The sequence below is a fragment of the Uloborus diversus genome, chromosome 5 (genome assembly GCF_026930045.1).
Source record: "Uloborus diversus isolate 005 chromosome 5, Udiv.v.3.1, whole genome shotgun sequence".
Classification (NCBI taxonomy): Eukaryota; Metazoa; Arthropoda; class Arachnida; order Araneae; family Uloboridae; genus Uloborus; species Uloborus diversus.
Genome location: NC_072735.1, coordinates 93,954,893 through 93,969,485, shown reverse-complemented (window position 1 = coordinate 93,969,485; position 14,593 = coordinate 93,954,893). Strand labels below are relative to the sequence as shown.

General features: G+C 33.8%; 1 pseudogene; it reads left to right on the top strand.

Moving 5' to 3' along the window:
- Positions 1-14,593, top strand: part of LOC129222576 (aldehyde dehydrogenase, mitochondrial-like) — a 42,733-nt pseudogene that overhangs the window by 26,079 nt on the left and 2,061 nt on the right.

Below are 14,593 nucleotides of genomic sequence, written 5' to 3'. Positions count from 1 at the left end.
TTTTAAATCCCTTCTGAGTGCCCAGATATCAGTTGCTCAAGCGTGGGAAGTATTTTAAAGATAAATGATTACAAAAGATCAAAACTTGCGGCTAATCCCCTATTTCCCTAAAGGATACTTTTGTGCATGCAACTCAAAGCCTCCAGCTGAGAGAGCAATAACAGACAGTCTGGCAGAGGTCGATTCCCTAAGGAGTTGTCCCCCTTGGTGTCTTGTGGTCAACCCTTCCACATTATTTTCTTACAACAAAACATTTTGAATCGGAAAGGAATTTCAAAGCAAGCTTTACTGCTTGTGTTTGGGAACATGTCTTCAGAAGAAAAAAAAAAGAAAATATTGCTTGAAATAGAGTCGGATTGTTTTTTCTTTTTTTTTTAAACATACTTGGATAGGTTTTAGTTTGTTTCATAGGATTATTTACTAATTAAAGCAATTTGATTATTGAAAAGAAACCAAACATTTTATTTCTATTTTTAAAATATCATAAAAGAAGGTGCAATTAAAACATTGGAGCTATTTTAAAACAATAAATAAAATCTGAAAAAGAAAGGCAGAAAAGAAATGTTTCGTTTCGTATTAGTAAAGCGAAAAGAACTCAAGATATTATCATTTCATTTGTACTGTCGTATCTATTTTATGTTTTGCATGGTCAACTCTTACGTGTAGTCAATGCGGTCGTCGTAATTTTTGTTTGTGAAATTAAAAATATTCAAAACCGTATCACTAAAAATCCATCAAAGGGTGCCGCGAATATAAAAAGTTATAATTTACGTTTGAAAATATCATGATTTAAAAATAAATACATAATTAAAACAATAATAGTATACAAAATAAATAAAAAGCGTAGTAAACACATTATAATTAAAAAAAAACATACTTGTACAAAATTAAGTTATGTAACATAATTTTAAAAAATAATATTGTGTGGAATAAATTATAAAATTTGAGCATTATGAACAATTAAGTGAAGGATGCTTGTGTAAGAAGGTGGATTTTTGATAACAAGAAAAAAATATTTCTGTTTATTTGCTTTATTCAGGCATAGAAATATTGGCAAATGTGTAAGGAAATATTTTCACACTTGTTCATCAGGAGTTCAAATGCCAGAATGCTAAGAAACAAAGCTTCCCCGAAAAGATAAAAATATAATGCCTGATTATTTGAAGCATTATAAGTGTCCTATTCAAGAGTACTTGAAAGGTTAATATCTTAGTAAAATAAAATAAATTACAACAAGTTTCGTGAAATACTGTAAGTTACATCCCTTTTGTCTGAGGAAAGGAACTCGATTACCGCTCCCCTAAAAGCACCAGAACCCAAAGGAGAAGCGCAATAACAGGGTTCTGCCCCTGGAAGGATCGCCGACACATATTCGGCCGAGGCAAAAAACTGCTAGAAACGCCGTGACGACACAGGATCGCCGAAGGCAGTTAGGAACCTTTTTCTTGCGACGAACCTGAATCGGCCGGGGCAGTTTTAACACAAACTGCGCGGCCGATCCTGTATCGGCCGGGGCAAGGAATGGGTTAAGTATGAGGCAGACACAAATGAAATATTAATTTTACTTAATAAGTATCGTTTTTTACGGTAAACAGGGTTAAATATACGAGTATATGCGTATGCATGCGCATATACTCGTGTAGGCAAATATACATACGCATTCACATTAATGCACCAATAAACGCGTAGTATATGGATATCTGCAAGTATTTTTTGTCTATAAAGGTATACGTTCGACTATACACGTATATACCCGCTTATACTCGTATATATACGAACACTTATTTTCTTAGGTAGACACGTATATATGCGTACGTACTCGAAACTCGAGTAGACACTTACACACAAGCATATGATATACACGTATACAGGGTAAGATTAAACTCTAGGGCAAATTCTTAAAAGATGTGGGAGGGGAGTAGAAGAAACAAGAATCGTAAGAAACATATGGTCACAAACACAACGCTGACGCGCTACATGCACGCAAAGTCAGAAACTGAGGGATGCAAAACAGGTCACAAATTTATTACACAAAGACAATTTTACGCAACATTTTAGATCTTAAGAAAGTGTTAAAGTGATTGATGAACTTTGTGGCCGGTTGCTGTAATACGTGCATCGTAATCACAAAGCACTCTCTGTTGCAATAATGAGACTTTTGAAAAACTTTAATCATTCGCTGTGCCTTTGTTGCGATGCGTGGATTAGAGCTACTACAGGCCGTAACTTTAACATCTGCTCTAAACATTTCTTAAAAACTAAAATTGTTGGCTAAAATCATCTTTTTTTTTTTTTTTTTCCAATTGGGCTATACAAGAGACCCACCTGAAGAGGCGTCTGGGCCATAACCAGACCTAGTGCTCTCCCCTACAATGCATCAGTTTTTTTATGTGTCACCATTAAGGCGCTGATGCATATGACACAGTAGTTTTTTTGACGCCCAATTTCCACCAGGTGGAGGCACCTGGGCTCTCTGATGCGACATTGCACTAGGAATTTAACTTTTTTTCCTAGGGAGTTCTAAGTCAAACGAATACCCTAGGGATCTTTTACATGCCGCACAATCATACGACATGTGCGCTGATAATTTTCTTCTTGTTGAAAATCCACCGACCGGCATCCCCAGTTCAGAACCCGGGTCCACAGACCTGCAAGGCAAGCGCCTAACCATCACGCCACCAGCCGGTCAGGTAAATCATGTTTGTGTGACAAATTTGTGACCTGTTTTGCATCCATCAGTTTCTGGCTCAGTGTGCATGTAGCACGTCAGCGACCATAAGTTCATTATGATTCTTTGCTTCGTATCCTCTCCTCTCACACACCCCTTTGGATTTTGCCCCAGACCATGGATTCACTCTGTAAGCATATATGTATATTAGGGGATATACCTGTGTATACATACATGTACTGATATAAACGTAAATGTACGTATGTACGTCTATACTGGTACATAATCGTGTTTGCACGTAAAACATTCGTATATACTCGTTGCTTCCCTATATATGTACGTGAGTAGACGTGTACAAACACGCACTGGATGTATCCACGGAATAACTCGTGTATGCCCGTAAATGTATGTATGTATACCTATATATGCGTATATATGTCTACTATATACGCATATATTCAGGTATGCATGTATATACTCGAGAAAGAAGTGCATACACGCATATGATGTTTGTTTATATGCGTATATACTTGTATATACACGTGACACGTATGTACTCGTTTAGACACGTATACTGTAGGTAATAACGTATAAATGCCTATGTATACCCGCATATACTCGTGCATATACTTGTAACTATAAAAGTAATAAAAATATACAAATATTACGGTTATTTATAACGGTTTTGCATCTAATTTAAACTGTGACCACTTTACCCCATGCTATGACCACTTTCCCCCACCCCATGGGGTAAAGTGGTCATAAATACATAGGGAAATGAAAGTGTTATAAAACTACTTAAAACAATATTTTTTTCCCTGAAATTCTATGTACCGTGTTTTTAATAATGCAATGTAAAATAACAACAAAAAAAGTTGAAGTGTTTAAAGAATTTATTGTATTTATTATCCACCTATGTTGAAAAACCTACGATTTTATGACCACTTTACCCCACCAGACCCTATTGTTTTAGTGAATGAAAAAGCATCCGTTTTCATCTTTTTGGTTGACCCCCAAAAGTTTGATACTTAGGTACTGGCTTTTTAAAGCGCTTTTTACCGCCACTTTGAATTTAGCATTAAAGAAAGTTTCTTGCATGTTTTGTCCTACCCTCCAGCATCTAAGTGAACCGTACCATGGCCAGAAACTTCGGATAAGCTCTTGCAAAATATTTTATTGGTTCAAAGCGAATGCTTGTAGAAAGTAAAAGATATTGATGTAAAATTTCCAGATTAATATTATATGAAGCAATTATATGCAATTAGAGACATGAGAGAACATATTATAGGTCTTTGTGCTTGCAAAAGTTCCATTTCATCCACGTGGCTCTTTTGTTGGAAGGACTATTTTCAACATAACTTGATTCATTGTCTCACATAATGTTCTAACAGTAGAAAATAGTAGTGCTAATGCTAAAATAGCAGTAGAACATTAATTAAAAGATGCCATTTCCACGGAAACAGATTCCCTATACTATAATAAGTATATAATGATTTATGAATTATGAAATGTAAAACATAATACAATGTGTAACTTATGTAGTTGTCACTTATTGTATTATTTCAGACAAATTGAATCTTTCACCAAGTTTTTTATTAAATAACTAGAAAGCCGCCCGTCAAGGTATGACCTGTGAGAATTGCTTCTCTTCTTCCACATTTGAACGAAGCCATTGCCTGTTTGGTGATATTTTGTTAGTTAAATTTGTAACCGTAACTCCAGTGGATTAACCTTAAACTCCAGTAGGTTGCGTTCATTGTTGACCATTTTTTCGTTTCTTCATTCCCCTGAAATGAGAGTCTTACTAGTAAAACAGTTAAGTTACTCGATCGAGTTCAGCCTTGTCACAATTAAGCCTTCCCCTGCATGTTAAACATTGAAGCATATTATCAAATTATCATGCCGTGGCGCGAGTTTCATTGTTGAAACTCACAGGTTACTCGATCATCGGCTATTATATATATGAGGATAAGTTACATTTCATTTTCTTGAAGAAAATTTTTTGATCTGACGCTGTTTCACAACGTTTCATTTTATTTAATTTTTCCTTACCGATATTTTTTTCTACGTGTCTTCCGAACGCATTAAATGTAATGGTTGTTCGATTCGGAGTAACTTTTTCTCTCCTTTTTAAAAAGGATTAATACAATATTTTAATTCACAGTTTCAAGGAAAGGGTTACATTATCAGGAAGATTTTTCAGGAAATTTCGGGATACGAAGTTGTTTTCTTGCAAGAAACTCTGAGATATTTTGCTTACCCGTCACATCGTTTTTTAATGTTATTCTTAGATGTTAACTTATGGGATCCGTACAAAACGTCCAGATCCACAACGTCCACGGACATAACATCCATGACCAAAACGTCCAACGGACAAAACATCCGAGGGACAGAATGTCCGACGGACATAACGTCCAACGGACACAATGTCCGAAGGACAAAAGGTCCAAGGACAGAACATCTACATTTTTGGACAGCTAGGACATAACGTCCAGTTTTCTGAGCAGGCTGGACAAAACGTCCGGATTTAAAGTTTTTCCTTTGTATCAACCAATTTTGTTAAATATATTTGTGTTTGTGTAATATGTTATGCAATAATCAGCAAAAAACGAGTTTTAATATATAATGAGTCTGCATAGGTCCCCCCCCCCCCCGCACACACACAGACATGTATTAAACGACTTGTATTAAATGAAATAAACAACTTTTGAAGTTTTGAAAAGTGCACTTCAGAGAACTGTTTTAGAGCAAGTTTCAAGACATTCCCACTGAATATTCTGATATGTTTTTAGGTTGGTAAACTCATTCTTCAAGCAGCAGGTCTGTCTAACATAAAGAGAGTTACTTTGGAAATGGGAGGAAAAAGCCCTCTTGTAATATTCAACGATGCTGATAGTAAGTTCCTAAATTATAAAACATTTCTCCATTTTGAATCACCCATGACATCGCGCGTTGTATCAACCATTAAACTTTTTAAAATTTAGTTTTGAAATTGGGAAGACCGCAATGGACAGACCCTGGGTTCGAAACCCAGCTCGGGCTTGGATGTAATTTCTCATTCCTGATCTTGCACTTTCTTTGTGTGAATGGTTGCCTACCCTATAAAAGGGTCCTTAAGGCATGTGAGTACTATGGGAAGTCGTACATAACAACAAATTACGGTACAGTTGGAAAAGTGAAGCAGCGCACCCTAAACTTGCCAGCACCCCCAATTTAGCTAGCACAAGACACCAACAAATTGGGAAACATCAAAATTCATATCTAATGCAGGGTATTTCAAAAAGCATGACCTAATTTCAAAAAATAAATTCAGATTTTTATCAGTTTTCGTTGGATTATAAATCGGTTGAAATGAAGAAATCTCGAGTTTCATGCAGTTGCCTTTAAACGAACTACCGCTTTTTTCGTCCTCCACTTCAGTCCTTTTTTTTCCTGCCAACGGCAGTCAAATCGATTATTGCAGAAAGGGGATAGATCACATTTTTTTCAAAATTGAGTTAGCTGTGGTTTTCCCATATTTGTATGTAGAGACATCGACTGGTGTAGCAAGGAAGTCAATCCTGGTACAACAAAGCACTTTATTTTGAGGTCACATTTTTCGTTTAGTGCAGAAAGGCATACGTCCCGGACTTATGCCCTTTCTGCACTAAACGCGAAGGAAGAAATAGTAAGACGCTATGGCAAGATCATAGAAGAATTAGATTTTTTGGCGTTATGAAGCAAAATCAAAGAACTGCTTTGATCTAGCATAATTTCGGTAATGGTAGGTTTGTCAGTTCGGGGGGTTGGGGTGGGGGGGATTTAAAATCATGGAATCGGAATGAAATTTGCTAATTTCTCAGAGGTTTTATTAACATCACTCTATTAAATGCGAAAAAACTGTATGCTTTCAGTGAGATATACGCTGGTCAAAATACGAAGAACACTGCAGGAGACTTTTTGTAGAAATAACATTGAAGAAATTTAACAAGATAGCTGATAACTTTCCTCTGAGAAGACATTTGTTTGTTCTTGGATTTTGGGACAGTAAAAAGAATGTTAAACAGATATGACAGATTATAACCATGTGAAAATCAATCTCTTATAAGTGAAATTCTGAAATTACATCAAGATTCACCGTCAAATCTGTTGAAAACAATGAATTTTGTAACTGCTAAAACAGGTGCCCTTCATTTTTTTAAGAGGACTTACCTTTCAAATTGAGATTTTTGAAAAAGATTCTACTGGACGACAAATGTTTCGGATTATCAACATTCATGGTATTAAAATATTCGATAGAACATCAAAGCAACGGTTTTAGGCTAGCTATTTTATAGACGGTTTTCAAGAGAATATTGCAAAATAACGCTTGTCAGCTGAACTGCTTTAAGGTGAGGCAATCATCCTACTTGTCGCTAGATTATTCATAAAAATTTTGTTAGAATTTAGTTCATTTCTGAATGAAATAATCACTTTTTATTGATTCCTGAAAAATTGCATTAGTTGGACTTACGCCCCTTTCTGCAATAATCAATTCAGTTATCTTGTCTTCAGTCTTAAAATACCAAACACCCGAAAGAAGCAAACTTCTTAGGAGTGATGAGACACTATTAACCATTCAATCAAACGAATATTCAGTAAATGGTAAATACTGTTTTGATTTTGTGCAGTACTGTCCGTACTTACATCATAAAATAAAACTAATTTTATAAAACATTCTGTTCTCGGTTTCTGAAGTTTGTCTATAATAAAATTATTATACAGTTTTTTATGATGCACTTTTGGATTGTGTTTTTAAACGCAAATACGTGATGTATATTTTTTTTCAATTAATAATTTAGTTGATGAAGCTGTGGACATTGCGTATGCTGCTTTGTTTGGAAATATGGGTCAATGCTGCTGCTCTGGAACACGGACATTCGTTCAAGAAGGCATTTATGACGAATTCGTGAAAAAATCTGCGGCAAAAGCTCAGAAACGAAAATTAGGTGATCCTTTCGATGAAACTATTGATCACGGCCCACAGGTGAGACGTGAAAACTGCACAACTGCAAGTACTCATTTTCCAGATTTTTTGCATTGTCTGTCGAACACCGTCTCGCATCATACATTATCTCTGATAAAAATAAGAGAAATGTCGGTTATGGTGTTTTAAAGTCGCACAAATTCTTTTTTTTTTTTTTTTTTGAAAGGCAAAAAATACATATATTTAATTTTTTTAATTATCTCCCTTGAAAATAAACTCCTATTATTTGTTGGAATTAACCTTTTTGGCATTTTTGTTCAGTTCAAACTAACGACAAAATAACACACTTAGCACTGCCCCCGTTCGTCGCATACCAACAACCAGTGATACTTTTTCCGAATTCAAGCTGAGTTTTAAAACTGAACGAGAATTTTATATATATATATATATATATATATATATATATATATATATATATATATATATATATATATATATATATATATATATATATATATATATATATATATATATATATATATATATATATATATATATATATATATTAGACCAGACGCAAACGGCTAGATGCGCAGTTCGCTTTTTATGCCATTCACCTTTCTACACCAAGATTGCCACCTTCGGCGGCTGATTAAATAAATTTGGCAGTGATATTTATTAATCTGTGACTGCCTAAGTAATTATCAATTTGAAAAAGATATTTTCTGCACTTATGTAATACTGTCGATCTATGTCTATAATTATCTTTTTATACAATTTACACATCTCGATTTCTATCTTCATACTTATCAATCTCTATTTATTTCAAAATGACCGCCAATACTATTCCCTCACGAAAAGAAAAATCATGCAAAAACCACGAGTTTTATTTAATTAGAATAGCGCAAAAAAATCAGTTTTCCGAGTAGTAAGCAAGAAGTAAGCGATTGAAAACGAAAATAAAATCACTGCTTTTATTTAATTAAAATGCGCAAAAATATTTAAGCGTAAAGCAAGTATTTTGAAGCATCTGGACGGAGAAGAACGAGGGGGTGGACAAGGAAAGAAATGAAATCCTTTAGTCTAAAAATAGTAAAGAAAAAGCAAGTGACTACAGTTGGAACACGTGGGAGTGACGTCATCGTCGTGTCAATGAAGATCGCAAAACTTTTTTGACAATGCGTACAGCTTGTGTCGTGTACTTTATTTAAAAAATTGTAAAAAATAAACTATTATATACCTTTGAAAACTTTTTTTTAAAGACGGCAAAATTACACTTTCACAAACTTAAAAGTTAGAAAAGAGGCTTTTATAGTTTTCGCAGGATGAGTTTAGAAAAATATTAAATACAGGAAAAAGGGAATAAAGGTTTTTCAAAAGTTCATCATAAGTACAAAAATCGCTCTACTTTTATTTTTTTTTAATCCGTAATTGAAATTAAATTTCTACACTCGGTTAACAAAAAATATTTCTCTGATTTAAATAGCCTGAGGCCTGGAGGGTATAAAGTGCTAAAGTTTGCCAAAAATCGCATAAAATATTAAAACACTTTTCGTTTAATTTTTAAAAAAATCAAGCTCCAATGTGCATAGCAACGGGGAAAATTACCCTTGTATTCCTGTATACAGTTTGACCATGGATTGTATGTAATTTGACAATCTACCAAGTAAACACGATTCCATCTGAATGAATCTAGCAGGGGAGAAGGGAAAATAACGATGGAATTTTTTGATGCACGCGTTTTGTAATATGTCACTAGTGCCTTATTCATTTATTGCATTTTCTAAAATAAAATAAGGGGAAACAAAAATAGTTTCCATGGAAACAACAAAAAGAAAATGAAACATTTTCATTTCGTTCAAGAACGTAAAAGGGTCATTCCATGTCAAGTGATCCAAAATTTCGGAAATTTTTTCCCTCACCGTTTTGTATTTCTTTGAAATTTGGCTCATCGGTTGTATCCTCTGAGGTTATCAAAAGTCAAAATTTTTAGATTTTTATCTCTATTTTTTTTTTTTATATATGACATTTTGATTTTTCGAAAAACCCTCTTTTTTTCATGGATGCTTAAACATAAAATGGACGATAACTCAGCACCAAATATAGATATAAAGATTTGGTAAAAAGAATTTTAAAGTACATTAGTTGCTGTTTAATGAGATAGGCAACATGCTTTATTTCAGAAAATTTTTAATTTTTAAAAAATAAAATTTAAATTTTAAATTTAAATTTCTCAGAAAAGGTATAATGAATTTTTAAATAAAAATTCTCAAAAATTTGTGTGTATTTTATCTTCATGTGTGCAAAGTTTCAAGTTGGGATCTCAATAAGATCATATTTTTATGAATTTTTAAATAAAATTTGACTTATGAAATAATGACATTTTTCAGATTCTACTTAATTACATATGGGGTTCTCTTACTGGGGATGGTCTAGTAAGTAGTAATTGACCATGACTATGCTTGAAATGAGCTGACATGAATTTGTAGATTAGTAACCCCCCCACCCCCTGTGTCACACAACCTCTTTTTGTCTTTTTTTTTTTCAAAAGTTTTCAAAATGTAAAAAAAAATAAATAAATAAATAAAAAACCAAAATGAATAGAAAACTTATTTTAAAGAAGAACATTTACCAATTTTTAATAAGAAAAAGCCCCCCCCCCCCCCGGACCACCACTTTTATTATTTTTTTTTTCAAAACTATTTTCAAAATGAAAAAAATAAATAAATGAATAAAATAAAACAAAATGAATAGAAAACATATTAAAAGCTGGTAAATGTTCTTCTTTAAAGCAAGACGAAGTACATTGCCCCCCCCCCCCGCCGCACTCATCCACACATACCATTAGCACTATACTAGTATCACGTCTCACCTGATGTTTTTTTTTTTTACAGACCAAGTGTTTCTTTTTCAATCCGACACAAAGTGTACTTGATTAATTCACTATCTGATAAGGAAAGTTATGATTCATTTCATCCCTTACCCCTGCGCCAAGTTTCAATTTTGGAGGGAGGAAAGAAATAGTTGGCCTCAAGATCATAGCAAAATAGGAGTGTTTCCTCCCGTGTTGTTTCATTCTTTTCAAACTAAACTAAAAATAAATCTAAGTATCAGATCATATGTCTGTCCGCATAAAACTAAATGTCTTTCCACACATTTGAAGTGCAGCTGTTTTTTTCTTTTCTTTAATGCTAGCTTTCTTTTAATTTCAGTTGTAAAAGAGAGCAATGCAGCGATATCTATTTATATATATATATTAAAAGCAGTTATAGATCAAACAAATTTTGCCAGTTTGAGCATAACCTTCCATGTTGTAAAGTTACATTCCAGATTGCCTCCCCTCTCCTCCTCCCCCTCCCCCTACTGTCCCAGTTTCCGAAAGAAAAAAAAAGCTGTAAATGAGTGGTTCTATTTGTCTGCTGAAGTTTTTATGACTTTTAGTTTTTATGACCCCTCCCCCCATTTTTAAACTTTAGACACCACTGATGTTTAGCAGCGTCCGTCCCAGTTTATTACGGTTATAACTCTTACGTGCCAGCTTTTTTTTTTTTTTTTTTAATACTGTTTAAAAAAAAAAAAAGATAAAAAGTAGTTGGGTGGGGGGGATACTAATCTACAAATTCATGTCAGCTCATTTCAAGCATAGTCATGATCAATTACTACTTACTAGACCATCCCCAGTAAGATAACCCCATGTTTAACTAGTTAGAACCTGAAAAATGTCATTATTTCATATGTCAAATTTTATTTAAAAATTCATAAAATTATGATCCCATTGAGATCCCAACTTGAAACTTTGCACAAATGAAGATAAAATACACACAAATTTTTGAGAATTTTTATTAAAAAATTCATTATACCTTTTCTGAGAAATTCAAATTTAAAATTTAAATTTCATTTTTTTTTAATTAACATTTTTTTTGAAATTAGTCATGTTGCATATCCCATTAAACAACAGCTAATGTACTTTAAAATGCTTTTTACCAAATCTTTCTATCTATATTTGGTGCTGAGTTATCGTCCATTTTATGTTCAAGCATCCATGAAAAAAAAGAGGATTTTTCGAAAAATCAAAGTGTCATAAATGAAGAAATAATAGAGATAAAAATCTAAAAATTTTGACTTTTGATTACCTCAAAAGGTACAATCGATGAGACAAATTTCAAAGAAATACAAAAAGGTAAGGGAAAAAACTTTGGATCACTTGACATGGAATGACCCAAAAGCAAAATGGTAAGCTCAAAACTTTGTTGTAAATAAATAAATCAATTATTTTTTCCCTGAGAATATAGATCGAATATACTTTAGATTTCTAAAATGTTGCTGTAAGCAAATTTTCATTTTTACAAAACTAAGGCTAAATAATAGAGAGGCAAAAGTTCACATATGAAACAAACCAACTAACATCCCTATAAACTAATAGATGTGTCCATTTCCGCCTATAAACCGGACATTAGCCTTCCCATGCAATCGATGGTCAAACAGTACCTAATTTCATTTTTCTAAGCCATATCGTTTTCCGCGATGCGCACTATAAATACACACAAACGTCGAAACGTATTATTTTATTATATGTATAGATGAGAAATTCTTCCCACGGTAGACAACTGGTAAAGTCGCTTTTTCAGTTTCTCGTTTTTTAGCTCATATGTTTGCTCCACTTCATTAAAAATAACATGCATAAGTCATTTGCCAACTAGGTGTCACATTGACCACACCTCGGTTTTCATTATAAACAATCTAGAAAGACAGCTTAGTTTGGATGAAAATGACAACACATTATGAAATATACTAACGACACTAGAAGATATAAACTCTGTTATCAAAAGTGGGCGAAGTCTCTCCAGTGAGCAAAGTACCCCTGGTTGATGGTACTCAGTACTAGAACTCATTAGAGAGCTTGTACTATCGTTAGACTTGCGGTTTATTTGCAATATTTTTTAAAAAATGGTCTAGCTCTTGCACATGAGACTCTAAAATAATTCTCTGTTTTGAGCAATATTTTTTTCATAGAATAAAAAATTGATATTGCGGTTCTTTCTCAGATTGATGAAGAGCAAATGAATAAGATACTCGACCTTATTAACTCTGGAGTTAAACAAGGTGCGAAACTGCTTTGTGGTGGCAAGCGAGTGGGTGAAAAAGGTTTCTTTGTGGCTCCCACAGTGTTTGCTGACGTCAAGGACGACATGAGAATCGCCAGAGAAGAAATATTTGGACCGGTTCAGCAGATATTGAAGTTTAAGACTTTGGAAGAAGTCATTGAAAGAGCAAATGACACCACTTACGGGCTGGGATCTGGAGTTCTCACAAAGGACATAAATACTGCTATAACTTTCGCTCAGGCGATTCAAGCTGGAATGGTTTGGTAAGTACTCGTAATTTCGATATCTGACAATTTGCTTTAATTCTTCCCCCTTCCACAATTGCATTGCTATTTTAAAGAAAACTGAGGCCGTAACTAAAACCGTAGAACTGATAAAGTAACCGCCATAAAATCTTTATATGTAGCTCTTCTTATATCAATTGTCATCCTCATCATAATCGTGTTCTTCACCAAGGACTAAGCTAAAAACTTGTTCCGATTTCTTTGTCTAACCACCATTTGTTGGGCCTGCCACGATCCTGTTTGCCTTTTGACTCGTAGTAAAAGGTTTTAGGTAGTCTCACTTATTCCATACGTTGTAGATTATTTTTCCGATCAATGCAACATTTTTTAAAGCAATGCCTCCAGCAAAAAAAAAAGGAACACACTTTCTTAGATAAATAAATAACTTTGTGCTGAGAAGTAAAACAAAAAATAACAAGTCAAAAAGCTCAAATTGCAGATTATTGCAGAAAGGCGTTACAAGGAACGCCTTTTTCAATGCAAAATAAATGAACTTATGGATGAAAAGACATCAGACAACTTGATCCAACAACTCACACTTTTTTACATTGAAAAAAAGAGTTCCACGTAACCCCGAAACACGTGTCTGCAGTAATTTGCAATTTCTGTACATTGAAACGTAGATAATTCATTTATTTAATTTTCAAGCAGAAAGGTATTTATTCGTTATGCTTTTATCGTATTTATTTCAAGATCACGCGTTAATGTTTATGTATCAATTTAATTATGTTTATTTCCCTCTCTGCAGGATAAATTGTTACGACGCCGGTTCAGTACAAACTCCTTTCGGTGGCTTTAAGATGTCCGGGCAAGGCCGAGAATTGTAAGAAAATAATTCAATTTTCATTTTGTTATCTTTAAAATTAACTACTGCAAGGTATTCTACACGTTCTGATTGACTAAAATATAAGTTGTTTTTTTAAAACTGAATGGTGTTTAAAATTCTGAATGCATGGTTGCAAACAGTTTATAATCCTCGCACCTTCATTTTCAAAATTCAACTCTGTAAACAGTCAGTAAAAGTACCATAAGGATGCTCCCTTCAAGACAATGCATACTGTAATAACTTAACACTTCATTTATTAATTTTTTGAACACTTTGAATGCTCGTGTTAATAATTTATTCAAAACTCTGAAGCTTGTGCTGCTATTCAACAATTGCAGGATGAAATTAACTTCTATGTACAACTAGATTTTTCAATGTCTAAAGTAATGTAGTAATACGAAAACACTGAGGAGGCGGAAGAAGTTCCATCAGTAAATAAAGAGCTAAAAAGAAAATAAGCAGATTTTGATGAATACGCATATCAACCAAGATACCTTCTATATAAAACGGGGCAGGCATAGAAACTGAAATGAAATGTAACGTTTTGTAATAAACTATTTGAAATTGAATAACTGAATCTTCAGTCAGAATTTCCGTTAGTTGCAGAACAAACTTGATAAGTATGACTTAAAAGATAATGTATGTCCAGGCCAGGATCTCTATTTTTTGCCCCCCCCCCCCTGCAACAAAATCTGTAGGGCCCTCCCTCAGAGGCCAGCAGTTTATATTTGCAACGTTAATAAATGTCTTAGTGCTGTTTTTTTC